The following is a 17,509-nucleotide window of genomic DNA, read 5'->3' on the forward strand; positions in this document are numbered from 1 at the left end:
AATATCCTGTCACTCCGGAAGCAGCGCGAAGGTCCTTTTAGGACTGGGTGCAATTTCTAAGTTTCTGTCCCAAGAGAGCCAACTAAAGAGCAGCAGATGTCAATTTTATTTTTATAAATATATATTTTTAGAATGCTTACAATAATAAAAATATGTTGTAGGTTTAGTACATCTAGTAGAGATTCAATTGAAGATTTCAATTTTGTTAGAAGATAAAAACTAAGTTATATTCTGTTATTACCACTGGTATGCAATACAGAACGGTACATAAACTTATTTAGAGAAACTACTGCTAATACTATTATACATAGTAATAGTTTTTAATACTAATACTAAATACTTTATAAGTCGTTTTCAATAATTACAAACTGTTTTGAAGCACTTACACAAAAACCTTCTCATACATGATAAAGGCACTCCTTCATATGTTAAAAACATTCCTTTTGCCAAACAATTTAAAGCCGCGATTAGAAGTGATAGGGACATTTATAATATAAGTTCATATAACTATTTATTTCTAATGTCTTCGAAATATAATTTTGTTCAATCATTATTGAATATTTTTAATCCAAGTTTCCAGTATTTTTAATTTAGAAAATTAAGCATTTTTAGTGTTATTTGTAGTATTATTGCTGAACTTGTCTTTTAGGCACAGTAGGACAATATAAACTATAAAATCTCATTTAGTTGTACTCTTGTTGTTAAAATAATTTATTTATTTGCTATTTTCTCATTTCTACCAAGATAAACCTATTCGCTAACGCTAAAAAACCCCACGGAGTTAAATGCACCACCATCAAACTGTGTGTTGCTTGTACGTAAATCAAGTTTCATAGAAACGTTTAAATCTGAAGGTCTTTTTGTTTTCGATATATCGTGCGTACAAACAAACAGACAAATGAAAACTCCAGCCTCTCAAGTGATAGAGTTCGCTGAAGCTAAACCAATAAAATGAAGAAATAACAATTGTTCGAACGATACAGGTATTATATAATTCTCCTGATGAGAAACGAGAGATGAAAAAGATACAGGTGATGAATGAGAAGTGGGAAATGTGAGAGAGAAGACAGATGATACAGAGTGTCTTCGAGAAGACTAACAATGGTAGAGATTAATACCGACATTGTCTGCTAAAAGGTCTCATTTGTTATATACTTCATTTAGCCGTATTGAAACTGTATTTGAAGTAAAAATAAAATATAAGAAAAGTTTAAAAACATGCGAAACATATTTGATAAATTACAATATTTGCCAATACAGTTATCAATGAGGATGACCTTTCTTATCACTCGAGGCTGGAGAACTTTAATTTCTGTCCATCTCTTCTGTCTGCACGATATCGGGAAATCAAAATGACCTTCAGCAGTTTATATTATTTTAAAATATTCTGGGCAATGACAAAATTTCACCTGAGCGTTTTGAGTAAAAGGCTGCTTTTTATAAGATTATAATGATGAAATACAGTATGATATTTGCATATTTCCTTTTAAAATTTGGTCTATATAGGAAAAAAATTATTTAAGAAAAAAACACTTGTTTAGTAAACAATAATGAATTCGTATTAGTTAAAATAAAACAAATGCAATTATCTAAGTTATGCAAGTTTACATATTCATTGAAATTTCATACTACGGTTACAATATAGTAGCCTACACAATTTAACATTTTCAAAACAATTAATGCAAATGATAGTATTATCTTATGCAAATCCGATAGTTGTTTCATAAATAGTATAAATAGATGGTAAGTCAAAAAACGTTTTGTTAGTTGCCCGATGTTCATCGATCATTATAATCAGTCATTAAAACATATGTTAAATTAATTATTATTGTAATGTAATTACCAGTTAGTTATTACCATATCTTGAATCAAAGATACCGCTAAAGGAGTAGAGATATTTTGTAATGACTGAATGTGATAATTAGGAAAGATCAATAGTTTAAAGTAGTAGCATCTAATAACCAAATTAAAAATTTGAGAAAATTTCACTTATAACACTGCCCTTTTATATGCTGGATAAGATTTATCCAAATTTAAATTTTTTAAATCAACAAAGTAGAAAGGTGGGAAGAAAGTATAGTTACTTTACATAAAGATCACAATTAGTGATTGTACTGAACATCAAGTAACTTTAAATTTAATTCTAGTGGGAAAACTCTCTGGAGGTTTAGATCTGTTGGATAGCCGAAGTAATGACATACTAGTTTTTACGCTTGTTGCATTTACTTTCATCAAATCCTTTTGGTCACAAACGATCCCTCGTGGGACTGATTTTTAATCAAACGTCTTCAGACCTGGTAGTCTCTCAATTGGACCGTATATTTTGTAACTTATATCCCTTGGATAAAACGAGGAGCTTATAGTTTTAATTTTAATATTAATTAATATATATATATATATATATATATATATATATATATATATATATATATATATCGTATGGGGGACAAAGGCAGCTATCCATAAATAAATAAATTAAAAATTACAATTATTAAAATTTGTTTTAATTAATGTGTGCCTTTAATGTATGTATTAAAGCATTTAAAAGAGGAATTGTGTCAGGAAAATATTTATCATTGGCTGAACTATAGCGTTACCCACTTGGAGAGCCTGGAAAGACTTCATTTCTGTCTGTGGAACATACCTGTAGACTTCCAATTTGGCATGAAACTTCATTTATATCCAAGGAATATCGAATTCATTGATGGTGCATGTCAATTCATGGATGTTAAATTATGGCGTGAGCATTAAAGATCATTTTAGAGGGATTACCGAAAGGTAATAAGGGTACGGTAACTATGATGCCAACGAGATTATTTTACAGTAAAAAATTTGAAACAACAGAGCTCAAAAACCTTTACATTTGATATTTGGTATCTTCGTTAGTAAGAGTTTCTGTACATTCTGTTGGCTCCTTATATTAGTCCACTGTTTGTTTGTATGTTGTAGAATTTGCTACATTGGCAATTTAAAAAATTTATTTTATTAAATACTGATGAAAAGAAAATATATGCGAAGATCTTTTAGAATTTAATCAGTGATGTCAAAATATAGGTAAAATAAATAAATGTAATTTCTCAATAAATGGTCTGCGGATGTGGAATGGCACTGTAAGACTGCAAGCTTTTCTGGTAGTCGACTTTATAAAGGGATTAAATATGGGTTGTTTGAAGATTAAAAAATTGTTTTCTCTGGCCTTTTGATTGGTTTGTTTGAGGCAAATCAAAGACGTCGTTGTTTATAGTTAGCAGGTTAGGGGAAGGGGACGGTATAAAAACCTCCGACATGCGCAACACGGCGTCTTTTTTAATATATTTTTGCGATTAATTGTTGGTGTTTCGATTAACTTATTACTCTGTATATTCTATTCGGGATTTAGCTCTTTTATAGTCGATCTATGATTTACAAAAATTGGGTTTTTTGATGTCAACTAATGTTTATAAAAAATAATTAATTATTTTTTAGACTGGATAATTACGGGTAAGTAGACTAGTCAAAAAATTATATAAAGACATTTTTTAACTTGCGGAACTCTCTAAATTTTTCATATACAAAATACAGCTCGATGAAGATGGAGGCATGTAATTTGGCTGATCCCTATTGTTGGTTTTGTTATGGTATCTGTCCGCTTGTAGTTGAAGGTCAACTGAGGGATAGTAAGACATTGTAGTATTATGATTCAGTATATGAGAAGTAAATCAATACAGTTTTCATATTTATTTGTGTATTCGTTATACAAAACTAACTATAAAAAATAATACTAAAATAAAAAACTTAATATAGCAAAAATTGTAAACAAAGTTGTGAGAAACAGCGCAAAGCTTTGTATCCAAAAGGAAGTCGGAGTGTGGTAGCTGAGGTGAAGTCGTGCGGCGTGGTCGACCAGTTTTCTTTGGCGTACGAGCTCACCTTTGTCTCCTTACGTTTAGAGTTGGCGGAAGAAAGGTAGCTGTCAGATAATTATTGTTTTTATTGTATCTCCAAATATATCATAGCTAAGGTCAAGCCCTCAAAAATGTTATTGCATACAAAATTTAATGCTGAAAATTTTATCTATATAATGTATTCTCTTAAGTATTCGTGATTATGATCCTTAATGAGATACAGGTTATCGTACACCTTCATAAATAAAACTTTTCTCAACAAATTTTTTTGCAGTACTTTTAGCTCCAGCACCTAATATCTTGATCCGCAGAAACCTGTTAAAAGAAAATTGTAAAGGATTAAACTGTCGCCAATGCGGGATTTTGATTTAACATTGTATTGGTATGAAGATTATCCAAAGAATTCAAATAAGTGATTTCGGTAGAAAATAGCTCTTATTAAAACGTGTTGTTCTATATAAGTTCAACTTGGAATATGAAGAAGCCGGGTAAGGAATATATATGAAGGGAGTTGATTACTGTACGAATCTACATAGTCGAACTCATTTTATGAGTGCATAATGGGTCTATTCGGCAGAGTTTAACAAGTGTAAATACATTCTATTCATTCTATTAAACCTTTTTGTAACTCGGTCTGTAGCTAACCGAGGAGAAATACGACCAATTAGTCTGTGAATTGTACAAAAGATAGCCACGTCAAGACTCTTCATCATCATTACCTTAAGAGGAATTTCACTAATGCAGCTGAAAGCTTCCTTTCATTTACTTCAAGTTTTAAAATAGTTAGTGGACGTAAGGGGCCTTTTCCTCTTGTGGATAAAAAAACCTTCATAGGTAAGTTGATCCTGGATTATTTCAAATAAAAAAATTAATTGGGTCCCGATAAATTTAAAGGTAGATTTACTTTTATTTCCAATGATAAAACGCTTATGTTAGAAAAGAAGCCACTTACAAGGGATTTTCTTAATGTATATCTTGTTATGGGAGTTTTTTTTATATCAGTATAATCTAAATTGAATCTAAAAATGCATTTACTTTTTAAAACTTTTTTTCAAAATTTCGATTATCATGCTACAGAATATTAAACTCAAAAATGTAAAGATATAAAATTGTGACATATTATATTATACTTGGATACAAACTTTTAAGATCACAAATAGGTCTTCTAGTCTCAATATGATCTATAAAGTATTAAATTAATTAATTGCTGAACGCCCCAAGAACATTGATTACTCATAATAATGAAACCCTTTTTTCTCACTCACTAGAAACTATTTCACTTCTTACTGTAAAGCTGGTTTTCCAAGTAACCATATTTAATACATTTCTAAATTAAAGTTATGTTTCCATTTCTGATTCTTGATAGAGTGTAAGTTGAATAGGTTTTTAAAACATTCTAAGCAAACTTAAGATTATTCCAAACGTAAGCTGTCAGCAACTTCTGGTTAATTTGTAAATCGTGAGGTAAAATTTTACTTACAATTACCAATCCGAAATGGCGGGCTATCATAAACGAGTAGCAACTGCCTGTTCAAACTTATTCTTAACTGGCATTTATTCAAGTTTTGTAAGAATTGTATTGTTTTTATGTAAGAATTTAATTATAACTTTTCTGTATCCTGTACTCGTGATCATCTTATTTTTAGCACCTCAAGAATTGTAAGCAAACTCTTATGCCTATTTTTAGCACCGATGTTTGGAGGATAAATAATTTTAAAAATATATTTAACTTAGACCAAACCGTTTTTTATGTTTTTGTTGTATGGCTGTTCAGAAAAATATGAAACAATTATATTCATCTTTTATTATCCGTACTTTTTTTTAAATTACATAGTTAAGAAACCAGACCACGCCACATAATTCTATGTCCAAAAAAAGGGTATTAAAGTGTTTGAGGATTAAAATGTTCTTATGATGTATACTTTAAGATCGTTTTCTAACATTAGATTCTTTAAAATCCTGCTTTACGAAACGACCTTAAATTTTAATCCGTAAGTTAAATTTTGAAATACTAACACTTTTATGAGTATATTTTTGGTCACAAAACTATTTATTGTGTCTCATTTTTTAAGATATAATCAATACTAAACCAAACGCTTTTTCATTTTTCTTGTACAGTGTATAATTTTTGAGTATCTGAACGATGAAATGGAAAAACGTGTTTCAGATTTTTTCCTAAATAACCAATAAGAATTTTCAAAAAAACTAAAATAACCTTTTAGACGCGTATTATATATATCTTAAAATGAGACATTTCCTATAACTCCATTATTAAACGTTGTTATTTCACTAATGACATCGTAAAGTTGTTTGATGTTTTAGCATCAATATCATGGGCCCAAAAATGATTATCGTCGCCATTACAGCTGGATCTTCAGGATGTGTTTACAATATACATGAGTACTAACGTACAAACAAAATCACTATCATAATATCTTTTTATCTTTTAAATGAAAAATTCATGTTTTCTCTTTTATAAGATCCTATTATATTTTACGTTATGTGCGGTTGCTTGGTTATATCAGGCTGTTGTCGATGAACGATTTTCTGTATTTTGTGTCAAGTTCTCCAGGTTGGTCTACACCTTACAGTTGAACCAGCACTGGTTATAGCTGAAACCGCGTCCCTTAAATCTCGGAAGCGCTATAGAATTTCAAGAGTGGCACATTACTAACCGCAAATGTTGAGATATTGGAGTACAAGGTAGATCGATAGCTCTACTGTGAAGGATGACTGTTGTATTTGGTGGGTCCCTAAGTGTTAAAGGAAGTTGCTAGCTTAGACATAAGGGCATGCCACTCTAGCCTGCTTTGACTGGAGAGGCTGGTACAGAGCTCGACTCCCCTTCTTCAAAGGACACTGAGAATAACTGAAATGAATGTCCAAAATCTTTCATCGTGGGTCTTTACAAGAGGCGGCCCCCAAACCCAATCTAACCTATCCATGAAAGCCTGACACTGATTAAGCAAAGAAAAGTTGCATTTAGAAATAAATGCAGTTTCTTATCTTCTTGTCCTAATATAACAAAAGTTCAGAAAATCTGCCTTGAATATACACTCGCAAGTGGCTAAAGATGAGTGGATGGTCAAGTTCCCTTCTTTAATAAAAATAATAAATTTTGATTATTAGAATTTTAATATTACAATAATTTATTACGTAAAAGTAAAGAATGTCTTATTTTACCAGGCAAAGTTAGGGCTAAGAAGCCCTCTCTAACACTTAACCTGGTATTTATGTACTTTTGGTTGAAATATTAACGAAGCAAAATGTAATACATAGTAACTTTTTACAATGTTCTCCTATTTATTGAAAGAAAACTTAAACAGAAATAATTTTTTTCTAAACTGGAGTTTATTTTTATTACAGGTTTTTAATCAATTTTATTGAGAATATTTTGAGTATAAAATGTTAATATGATAAAACATATTATAATTTCTCTCGTTTCCCACTGGTAACTTTGGAATGTCTTGAATGTGTAATATGAAGGAGCTTTCTGCCATATGCAGGCAATAAAGTACGTAAACAATGTTAACACAATCTCGGTTCTTGTTCAGTTATTACATTCCTCTTCTTGATATAGAATTCAGATTAATACACTGATTTCAAATCCTCTCTTGTAAAGTTGTATTAAATACAATTTTAAGGTGATTTTAAATATGCATTACTGGTTGATTTTTTATGACTATGTACTAAAATATAAATAAACACTTCTATTTTTGAATAAAAAATTTGCAATTCTTGAAAACAAATATAATAATAATATAATGTAATAAAACGTAATTAAAATCTGTTTTTTCATAACTAAGACGTCCATATATTAACAGTTATACAATCATAAAAGCTCCAAGAGTAAAACTAGTGACTGTTTGAAAACTGTTGGAAAATGTTTGTAAATTAAGCTACACTTTTTAGAGTAGTTTAGTATAAAAAAATTACAAAATCCAGTTACATTCACTTAAATCCATATAAATAATATCAGTGTTTTAATAAACTGTTTTAGTGACTAATTACTGTATTTAGTTACAAGTCCAAACCTATTGGTCTGAACCGAAAAGATCGGAAATTCTCTATTCAACTATAAACATATTATTGTGAGTTCTTGGTGGTTCTAATGTTCTGAGAACCTTTAAATTATATTTTAGATTTTAAAGTACATTGTAATTTTCTCATTCAAAAATAAATACTTTAAAACATTCTTCCCGTCAAGTTAAAATATTTAAATTTAACTTCATAGGAATTCTTCAGTAAACATTAGTAATAGGGTTAAAACATTTATATGAAACTAGCAGTTACCCGAGGTCGCACACAATTTTGTAGGCGTTTAAACTAAGAATAAGCCTATATGTTAATCAGGTACCTTCGAATACACAGACACACTCCATTAGATGTCTAATTAATAGTATATAAATATATATACTTCAATTTGGTTTGATAAGAATATTATGTATATTTAAACATAAACACACAAGCAAACAATAATTTAATTTACATGGACAGATATGAGAAATATTATCTCTAAAATATATATAACAAAATGATTATACTTATAAAACGAATAAAGAATACTTGTGCACAAGATAATTTAAAATGGTATAACACTGTTATCATAAAAATGCGACGTTTCATCAAAATGCATATGCAGTGAAAATGCTGTTTTAACTGTCAAACAATGAAAATATGGTTAGAGAATGAGATTAATCTTCTAGACTTCGCAGTTTAACGGAGGAACTATAATTTGTGAGGGTATTGAAGCATTTAAGTGACGGTTAATAAATCTTGGTTTATATACTAAAACGTTATTACATTCCTCGTCTTTTGTAAAGTGACTCCTCACTAATTTAAATTTAAATTTCAACACTATTATGTAAACTGTACGCAAACTATCATTATGAAGTGGTCTTTATTTAAAAACTCATTAACCATCTAGGGTACACGTATTAATTAATACTCGAATTACTCAAAGACGATCCACTGTAGCGTTAACATTTTGATCTAGAGATAAGTCAATTTTGAATTTATGTTACTTAAAATACAGTTCTACTTGAATACATAAATCTGTTTAAATATATGTGTTTCTTATTCGTACCTTTTTAATATCTCTTTAAATAAATCATCATGGACCGTCTTTATAAAAGTCAAATTATTTCAATGTTTTCATAAAGTTTATATCTTAACGCTCACTTTAAAACATGTCTGAGATAGGATATAGTGAGTAATTATGATTATAAAGTACATAGATATGATTATAACTTCCACTTTAGTGGTTTCATTACCATATTAGTTTACTTTTTGCATCCTTAAACGAATATTTTAGTTTCTGATATCTCAAGATAAGGGTAATATTGAATGGGAACATATAAACTAACGCTGCTACCACTGCAACAGTAAGCGATGACAAATTAACTTCATCCGTCAAAATAATACTTATTTTTATAATGGTAACCGTAAAATATGTTATTTAAAATGGGTACGTAAATATTTTTAATAAGAAAAATACTAATTTTTTGTTTATTCAACTTGCAACATAAGGAAAATTCATTTATTTATTTTAAAAGGCTCAACCTTTTAACCACTAGATAATTTATTGTTTATTAGTTTCTTCAAATTTTGAAAATAAAAAGCAGCAGCAATAATGAGTCGATAATAAAGATTTTGTGGCAAAATATTGGTTCCAGCATTACCTAGTTACGTAATGAAATATAAATATAATGAAATATAAACATGAAATATAATTCTCATTTGCTCTAGTATTTTTAAGTGGGGTGGAACAAAATATCATTAGTGATTAAATTATCTTAAAAGTAGAAATGAGTTTATAAGTAGTAAAATGAGTATGTGATTGATGAGTAGTTAATAAGTAGGAACGAGAGTGATGGAGAACTTCCTAATGACTTACATGTGTTAACTTGTAGTCCTGTGATCACGCTTCTGTCCGTCTGTCTATCTGTTTGTCCAAAGTTCTGTAGTATTAACCTCATCAGGCTTAAATTGGTGACGACCTATATGGCCGTTTCTAAAACTCTGTATAATTTCAACCATACTTTAATCTATATTAAAACTTCCTGGCATTCGTTAAAAATGAATAAAGTAGGTAAAGATAATAATTAGTTTATTTTATTCCTTAATTTCTCCAATGAGTTGCCATTTTAATTATTTTATCTCAAGTTTTCTGTATTAATTTTAAATATTCTTTATTTTGTACTACAAATACCGTCTTATTGCCATAATCATTAACTAAATATTACATTATTAAAATTTTCTAACGTGGTTTAAACTTTTTGTACGTAAAACTATTGACATAATAAGCCTAGACGAACATGAAAAATTACTAATAACTAAAACATATTTTCCAAGGAAACAGAGAGTTACAGTTAAATTATATTCTCCTACTGCCAACTCCACAATTAAGAACTTACTGCACAAGTCTGGGAGTTTATAAACAAATATAAAATTACAGGTTACAAAATAGTCTCTGACTGCCAATCTCAAGATTAATGTATCATTGCATCTGTTGCAGATTATCTTTTCGTAGGTGAGATCATATTTAAATTACAAAGAATCTACGACATGCCTAAGACTACACGTGCATGCAAAATTTAATAAGCTGCGTGCAAAATGTGTGTTTATTTCTGTATCCACTGTAAAATCCTGCTTATCATTTCAACGTTAAATATTATATTATTTTAAATTAATTCTAAGACTGTAAAAGTGAAAATCGCTGAAAAATATATTTGTACAAAAGATAACTCTCTCCTTTATGTGAATCAAAGATGATAAATAATTCTATTTCTTAACTCACATTTTTTTACATACGTACATCAAAGTGAACGCGTTTAGAAGATTATAATATCAATAGTACTCAAGGAAACATTTTGTGTAAGATTAATTCATATTATTCTACAGGTACTTATATAGTACCCTATGGTATTTTATATTAACTGCCTTCAGTCATACATAATACTCTACAGAAAGATGTTAGTTAAACTATCTTGTGTGTACGTTTAAACTTTAAACATAAAATATGAACCCAAGTTTTTTTTACGTTATTAAATGTACAGAAACCAAGATATCTGTTATTCAGGCTTCCAAATAATCCTATGCATTTTAAGAGACATTCACGATTTTAAATCAAGTGTAATGTAACTAATTGTAACAGTTATTTAACATGTTTTAATTTATTGAAAGAGTCAGAATCTGTTCAGAAATGTCTAATGATAATGTTCCTCCTTTTGTAAAATGTGTATTCATTACTGTTATTTTGGGTACTGAAACTTGCTTAGGCATTTAGTATTACACTAGATTAAATTCCATATTTCCTTGTCTTCAACATTCAAATGATGAAAAAAATGAACAAAATGTTCTGTAATGAACAAAAGTAAGCAGCTCTTACAGTCTTTATCTTGCTTTGAGAGCCGGTAATTAAAACAGTCTCCACAGAACAGATGACTCGCACATGGCAGATGGTTTCAAACCACTGCTTTGAAATGTTTAGATGTGCTCTACTATTTAAATACTTTGATATATTGAGAATTCTCCAGGATCTAGACTTTTAGGTCGCTTGCACAATATAAGCTAAATACTTTAAATACATTTTAACGTACATTTAAATTTGCGATATTAACTATTTTAAATATAAAAGGCTTATTTTGATATTCTTTTTGAATTTTAATTGACCCATTGTACTTAGTGATGTTTGTTTTGTTTTATTTAGTAGTATATATAAAAGCATCAGAATATATTTTTGTAACAATTAAACTTTTTATTATTATTATTTTTATTTTTCAAAGAATTAGGAGGTTTTTTTATTTTTTGTGTTTGATTGGTAACAACTAGGATAAAACAAATTATTTCAAGGAAACCATTATTATTATAAGAAAGTATACATATTTTCAAACAAATATAGAAAACATCATATGAATATCTTCAGAAATAAAGTTTTTGGAAATATTTTTCTAGAAAACTACAACACAGCACACCATGCGAATCAACATGAAAGTTTGGTATAACAAGTGTTTACCTTGTAACTCCTTGTTTGTCCATAGGCCATGTGTATTACTTTACAATGGTCACCTTATAGTTTTCTCTTGTTTACACAATTGTCTTCAAACACTTTATACATGAACATTTAAAAATGTATAGTAATAATAATTAAAGTTAACAAATCTATATACACTATTTACACGGTTTTTTGTGTTCTTAATGCACATTTGTGTTTATGGAAACAATCTGCATGTACTCCTTTGGTACATTTTTAAACAATGCAGTCTTGTTCTCCTGCTTTGATTTTTTTGTACTGCAGACACAGCAACTCTTTTCTTTCTTTTCAGGAATCTTATCCATTCCAAACCGACTAAGGGGCATTTGGCCATCACCTCCTCCTAAATTAGCTGGAATGTTCTTAGCAATTAGCCAGTCTTGAGTAAGTGTCTCAATAACATTTATTGTGAAATTCAAACGTGACTTAGGTTTGTCTTTGCAGTTCATTTTGTATAGAATATAAGAATTCAAAATCATTCTAGACAAAATATTGAACGAACTCTTACGCCAATATTTTACGGTACGCCTCTCGTCTAGATATGAATATAACATCTGGTCCATGGTGTCAATCCCACCCATAAATTTATTATACTGTTTGATCATGTCTGGTTTTGTTTATATTACCACTTTTGTTCCCTTATTCTTGCTTACTTGTACGTTAGCAGCTTTGCTATCAGAAGACACAAGAATCACCTGACTTTTTTGAAATGACTTATCTCTATAAGCTAAACCTAAAATTTCCTTACTCCTCATGTATCTATTATCCCCTACCTTGTATTTTCCTAACAATTCATCAGGGATTCCTCTCCTATTCTTCCTGATTGTACCTGTTACAAATGTCATTTTGTAATATAAATATTCAATTATAGGAATGGACGTGAAAAAGTTATCAATATACAAGTGATAAGCCATGTTCAGATAGTTCCCCATGTCCAATAATTTTGTAACTACAGTAAAAGCTAGACCTCTTTTTCTTATGTTTTCCTGGTCTTCATTGCTTTTAGCTCCTTTATGATAAAAGAATGCTAAGCAATAATTTGAGACGGAATCACACAGCACCCAAAGTTTGATCCCCCATTTGTGGTGTTTTTTGTTAGGCATATACTGCAATAGTTGGGTATTATAGGAAATTATATTGTAATATATAATTTCAATATTTATGTAAAAAAAAACACCAGAAGTGCAAAGGAAAAAAGTGTTGGTATTTATTTGATGTGATATAATATAACCAGAAGTTAGAAAAATAATAACCTACCGCGAAAAGCTCAAGAATAAAAAGGTGGGAGTATGTGTAAAAACTATATAACTTGTTACTAACTTATTTTTAAAGAGGATTATTATTAATCCATAAAGTTGAAAAACTTTCACATTCATTAAGATGATTTGGACAATATTAGAAGATACGTTTTCTGTACACTAATACATTTTTAATTTAAGAAAGTAGTCGTAGTACATAGCAGTAAATTATTATTCCGGCACAACCGGAAATTAAGAGAACTTTAAACAGAGCCCGATACGTAGATCGAGATATGTAGCTGAGGTACGAAGTAGAAGTAACAGGTGGACAGGGTTCATCTTGAGGATAACACAACAACAGCATGACAAATACAGTTCTGGAAAACAGCGCGGAAAGTATAAGACTCCTTAAACGATCAAAGCTAAAGTGGTGGGACTAGGTGAGCAAGGACGTGAGAAGATTGGGAAGAAGGAAAGAGGATCCAGGTACATCTGGAGGCATCGCGTTGGTGAGTTAAAGTACCACCTGGGGCACAAATAGTCACAAGAATAAGTATTGTGCTCCGTTTAATATATTATTACGTATGCATTTCTATGCATTCTAATGCATTTACAATGCAGTTCTGGTTTTTCCTTTTTAAATTCTCCCCCCCCCTCTCATCCATTAATCCGTCACATATCCAATAAAATAATTTTACAATTGTCATACATCGTAACAATCTTTTATACACCTTTGATATTAACTTGCACTTTATAACCACAATTCCTGGCTTTTCTTGAAATTTATAGACATTTCTCTTACACATTAAATCAAACGACAGCCGCGATAGTTTTGTAAAGGTCAAATTGGGAGGTTATCAAAAGGGTTACAATATGAAACCACAATAATTTTATTCTCTGATCATATATTTTAGGATTCATTTATTTAATATTAATCGTCAGACATACAAAGAAATGTAAAATTGAACTGACCAGATCTCTTGGCAGCATGTATTACAGCTATACAATTATTGTACAGTAGTTTATCATGTTCATTACGGCAGACTCTCTAGTGAGCTTGCTGTCTTATTAACATACTTTATCATCACTCAAGATAGAGCAGCAGATAAAGTGTGAAAGTGATTAGTTTAAGTCTTTTCAACTATTTGTCTGACTGTTATACAACTAATGTTTGTGTGTTTGACGATCGGTTTTAAGTGTGTGAAACTAAGAAAATACAAATCGAAAAACATTATCATTTCATAATTTTAACCCTTTCAATATCCACACATTCCACCTCCAAGAAAATCAGTGTGGTTTACAATTGGTTTTATTCATCGAAACATAAATTTTTACATCTAAATAAAATCAATTTGTGTGCTTATACAGTACAAATGATTGTTATGTAAAAAGTAAAGATTTTTTTATCAATAAATATAAGTTATCTATAAATATATGAAAAAAATAGTACACAGCATATAAAATATGATATTTTTATTCTGTATCTGCAAACTATGACTATAAAAGAGAATAGACATCCCATATATATGTAGTTGTGAGGCGGGATTTGTGTTCAGTTAAGCTAACTCTGTTTGATGACGCGTAGGCAGCGCTACCTAAAACATTGTTTACAATTATAATTTGTTATAATTATAACCTGTGTAACGAACACATTTTATGTATTATATTTAAACTTTTCAGTACTACCTTTTCATTATTTTTACTCTATACAACTCAATGTTTTTTTTACATTTCTAATAATATATTTATAATCACTTTTTTCGTTTATTTGCCGTTGGATGGCGCGCACATCGCTTTTTGAGTGGCAGCGGTTAGCTAATACAATATCTTATCATAGGTGGGTATCTAATCAAAGCTACAACTAAAATAATTTCTGTTCTTCCACTATAAAGAGCAGCTTTCATAAAAATTAATTTATGTCTTATGCAACTTATGTTCCCTGTTATCTTATTAAAACTGATGGCACTCAAGTGCAATACAGCCACTAACAGGATGAACAGAGAAGTTACACAATCATTACTCACTACCTCACTACACTAATGGTAAAGGAAGGCCGACGGTTCCTGTTTGGAGATTACGGACTCCCAATGATACCGCATCCCGGTCATTAGACCAATCACCCTTTGGCCAAATGTACCTCATCTCTACTAATGCACTTGACTGTATTGGCATGTTCGTTCTCCATTCGTCCTTTCATTCATCACAGTACCAGTTAATTGGTGAAGTTCATTTAAATTTCATTCTTTTCTCTATTTTGCAACTATGGGAATTTAATAAACATAGCATTATAGGCATTAAAATTCACCATTCCAACTAAAAAAATTACAAATATTTTTACATATTGAAATATATTTCTCTCAGCACAATGAAGCAGGTGTTTTACATTTCCTCACAAACAAATATAAATGTTGTAGAAGCAATTTATTTACGTATCTCAATCACTAATATTTTTAATTGGTTATTTCTAAATCCACTAATATGATAATTTTTATTTGACTCTGTATATTGCAATATTCGGTGATTGTGAAAATAAATAAATAAATCCTGGCATTTTAAGTATTACTATTCCTTTTATGTTAAAACTTATATGAAGTGGTTTAAACAGGGTTAAAAATTTTTGAGAGCACTATTTTAGTTAGAAAGACAATCAAATTAACTAAACATCCCTATTAGATTAATATTACTAGAAGAAAATATAATTTATGCTGCAGTAAAATATCAATAATGTAATCAATTTAAAAAAGAGACAAATATGTAATTATACAGCTGTATGTCTACAGCTAATTTATATTTCAAATAAAATACTTGAAACATTGATATTTGGATAACTTGCCAGGGTTGCCGAGTTAGCAAGACCAATATTTGTCTTTCTTATTGGCGATCAAGTTCCTCCTCTAGTTTTTAAAGGTCTGGTAAAGGCTTTGTATTCCAGAAATCGTAGCTACTCTTTGAAATTTACAATCCTCCTTAGCTCACGACATGTTTTGTGGATTACGAACCAGAATAAGCATAACAATGGTAGCATCTCCAAGAAAAGACTACAAACCAACATAAAATGTACTGGTTTTAATTTTAACTAAGAGAATGATTAAGACATCTAGTTACTTCAGATTTATTAACGGTTATTAAAACTAATGTTTATTTATTAAGTACATAATTAGTACAAGATTAGTTCAATCATAGTAAAGGTTTCTACATTATTTCATTCTTATTCTTATTTACATTATTTTTAGCTATAATAATCCGCCAGTTTTTATTATGTATAAACTTCCATTAAAATAGATGTATTGTTCTGAAAACATGTAAGACTTGATCGTTGTTATTGCTTAAACACTAGCAATAAGCGCGGAATATACCACATGTATTTATAATAATATACGTAATCAACAGTTATTGGAGATGAATCGTATTGACTCCCAGACAAACAGTTATTTATGTTTTATTTAATTAAATTTTCTCCGAAATTTATCGTTTAAATTTTCGTATTAACGTGAAATTAACATGCATTTGGCGCCTTGAATTGTACTGTGTTGACAACTACTTTCAATCGCTATTACCCTATATAATGAACATTAAATAAATACTTAGTAGAATGAAATATTTAATTATAGGATAGGATACTAATAAATCATAAACTTACATTCTAGGCATCAATAAAATTAAAACATATTACAAAAACAGGAATTGGAAACAGTTTATATTGTCAAGAAAATATTAAATTAGAAATTCCAACACAACATTGTTGAGCAGGGGATCACAACAAAATAAAAACTGTTTTAAATGACTAGGTAAATGATACTTTATTCAATAAAATGGAGTTATAATGCTTTATTAACTGTATAAATGTAATGTTATGCATTGCAAGGCATAGTTCAGACACAAAGCCTGAAATGCTTACGTCGTCTCATGGGTATAATGCACGCATTTAAATGCTTCAGTTAAATATTTTTCCAACTGAACACTTTCATTAACGAGAATGTGGCAAAAATAATGAGATTTTCTTTTTATAAATATTCACATATTCAACTCCTTCCAGAACGTTTCGCGCCAGTTTAATCACAGATGCAATATCCGGTTTTATCATCGATTTTTCTATTTTGTAAAGTAGTTACATCTTTTTCGGTTACTAATTTTAAATTATACATATATTTTAGTGGCTCATTAGGTGTATTTTCTGTGTCGTTTTGCTATATTTTTAATTATTTAAGGTTCTATAAAATACGAGTATTTTACCACTGATAAATAAATATTACTTTAAGTATTATAACATAATTTATTATTCTTATTAACTATTATTTATAACAAGGTTGGGATACGCAGTAACAGTCTTGACTACTGGAATCTGGAGTCAT

This window comes from Homalodisca vitripennis, chromosome 5 (genome assembly GCF_021130785.1).
Source record: "Homalodisca vitripennis isolate AUS2020 chromosome 5, UT_GWSS_2.1, whole genome shotgun sequence".
Lineage (NCBI taxonomy): Eukaryota > Metazoa > Arthropoda > Insecta > Hemiptera > Cicadellidae > Homalodisca > Homalodisca vitripennis.